Raw genomic sequence first — 3,084 nt, forward strand, 5'->3', positions numbered from 1 at the left:
ATGGAGAGCATTGATTAAAGCCCAGTTATGTCGTCTTCGAAATCGCTGACACGGATTTGAACTAACACTTCAGGTTTTGTGTGAGGCGATACGGTACATCATTGCCTTTTACTTCCTCAATGAAATCGTTTCATCTTATTGCAAAATTACATTTGACTAGGTTTCATACGCAGCAGGTCTCTGTATATAAGGAGAGTGTCTTAGCGTCAGAGTATTCATTCCGCTCTCAAACGATCAAAGATGGAAGAGTCAGCACAGATCGACCTGCTGGTCAAATATTTGCTAAAAGTCATACGAAAGCATAATTCACATGCGAAAGTGGCAACAAAACTTACTCTTTTGGTCGTTGATTTGATGAGAGTCATACGAAAGTGTATAAGTGCTAATGAAGTTTGCTATATCTGCAAAGGTAAATGGGTATTTGTCTCCAGAATACCTGCTTCGTCTAAGAAAGAGAGACAAAAGTCAAGATACCGAATATCGTTGTCAGGAGAAAGGACACTGGAATTCAGAGTGCCCTACGAGAAAAGAGAATAAACAAAAACAAGACGAAACAGAGAAGAGGGATTCAGAAGAAGAAGAAATTGAAGATAATGAAGAACTTGTGCCAGTAAAGACATGGAAATGGAAAAATTGACAATGTGAGCCGATGCGTTGGCCCTGATGTGAAATTTCATACTACCTTCTAAAAGAGAATAGACCAGAAAGAACACGTAAGTGTCTCTTGGTCTTGACATTGTATAATAAGGATGGCGTGTTTTGTTTTCTACTCACACTTTATGAAATTGTGCCCTTTCACCTATCTCTATCCCTCTGGATCATGTTTTAGTTAGAATTGAAATGGAAGGATGTTTTCCTTCACGCACGCTCTTTAGGCATGCAAGTCGGTAAACAATAGTCAGTCTATTCCTCCATTATTTTGTGTCTTGATGTTTCCTAAATCACACACTGATGCCATAAAATAACGGGTTAAATGGGTTTTGTAGTGTTGGGAGTGGGGATGGGGTGGGGTGTAGGTGTTTGGCAGAGTTGGTCATTGCAGGTGAGGGCTTAGGTGCTTTCAAAAAACTTTTACTTCTTCACTCTGTGTTGATAGTATATTTGGGGTTTGTATGCGTTCGCGTACGTTTGTGTGGATAGTTTATTTGGGGTTTGTATCATCTCCCTTCTGTGTTGATAGTATATTTGGGGTTTGTATGCGTTCGCGTACGTTTGTGTGGATAGTTTATTTGGGGTTTGTATCATCTCCCTTCTGTGTTGATAGTATATTTGGGGTTTGTTTTTTCCTCTTCCCTCTGTATGTGTGTGTGTGTGTATGTGTGTATGTGTGTGTGTGTGTCTGCGCGCGTACGTTGTGTGGGTGTGTGTATTGGTCTCTGTTTGTCCGTATAAAACTCACTTTATCCCTATCAGATACACTCTACCTACCTACCTGCAGTAGCGTGCATTCAGGTCAGCCACTTGCAACACTGTTGATATTTATCCCTAGTGTTCAGTACAGTGACGTCACTGACGCTGGAAATTTCGAGACTATAAATATCGACTTGGGGATTTCCACATTTTGTAGCTATACATATATACTAGAATTCATAAACAGGAACGTCACTCAAGCTGAGGCTATAAAAAGATAGTGGGATTTTCCAAAGGAAAAACCCACAAGTTGGAGCTATAAATAGATAGTGGGATTTCATAGGAATTTCAGCTGATTATAGATACATAGGTATTTATCGACGATCGTCACAAAATGGAACGAAAAAATTGAAAAAGAAGAAGAAAATGAGAAGAGGAAGAAAGAAGAGGAGGAGGAAGAGAAGAAAGAAGAGGAGGAGAGAAAAAGAAGAAAAAGAGTGTACGAGATAAAATAAGAACTTGGTGGAGAAAAAGAAGAAATTAGAAGAAGAAGAAGAAAACCCAAAGGCCCTTTTCAGGGCCAGCCATATATCTCGAAAGGAGATAGCCTTTATAATTGCCTACCCTTTTTTTTAAAAAAAAAAATCCCATGTTAATTTCCCTTGACGCTAATCAGACCCAAGATTTTTTCTCCATGTTAATTTCCCTTGTCGCTAATCGGACCCACGATTTTTTTTTTCTCCATGTTAAATTTCCCTTGTCGCTAGACAGACCCACGATATTTTTTCTCCATGTTAATTTCCCTTGTCGCTAATCGGACCCACGATTTTTCTCCATGTTAAATTTCCCTTGTCGCTAATCGGACCCAAGGGTCTCTGTAATGCTAATTCCCATTGTCGCTAATCCTACCCCTTTCACTACTAACAACCTTTTCTAGGATTTTTTATATGAATGGGAGATTAGAAACTGGGCGGTAGTTCTTTAAATCGTTATGGTCTAGTGTTGGTTTCTTCAGCAGAGGCTTTACAATGGCAGTTTTGAAAAATGATGGGAATTCCCCGGATGAGAGAGAGGTATTAATAACATCAGTTAGTGAAGGCAATACTGGATCTAAGCACTCAAGCAGCAGTGATGATGGAATTGGATCAAGTTCACATGACTTGGTGTACTCTTCAGCAGGATTGTATGTACGAAATCCATAGAGACAGGTTGAAATGCCGCTAATAGTTGCCGCTCAAATTCTGTATCCCAACTGTATGGTGACGACGAGTCAATTGACATTGTGGTGTCAAGCTTATCTCTAATGGTTTGTACTTTGTCACAGAGGAAATTTGCAAACATGCCCAGAAGCAAACTTAGAGAATTATTTAAAAGAAAATATGTCGGCTGCAAAAGATAATTTTATATGTGCATGGCTGTCTTTTTCTAGTCTTCTTGGTTTAAACCGCGCTGTTTGAATGTTCTAAGGCGACGTATCCGGTAAGATTCCTTTTCTTTCCTGGTTTCGGAACTCCCATTGGGGTTGTGAGCAATTGTAATAAGTGTTATATCACTGAAAGTGAGTCCAGGGGAGGAGAAGTGTTCTGCGACCGGGCTTCTTTAGAGCTTCTCTGTCATCCAACAGATATATAAAGCGTGATCTTTTTGTGTAGCTTTTCAGTTTCTCCGACATAATGAAGGATACAGATCTTACATGTGATGGGATAAACGACATTCTCTGTTTTGCACGTTTAG

This window comes from Sinohyriopsis cumingii, chromosome 16 (genome assembly GCF_028554795.1).
Source record: "Sinohyriopsis cumingii isolate HCF-2022 chromosome 16, ASM2855479v2, whole genome shotgun sequence".
In the NCBI taxonomy this organism is placed as follows: domain Eukaryota; kingdom Metazoa; phylum Mollusca; class Bivalvia; order Unionida; family Unionidae; genus Sinohyriopsis; species Sinohyriopsis cumingii.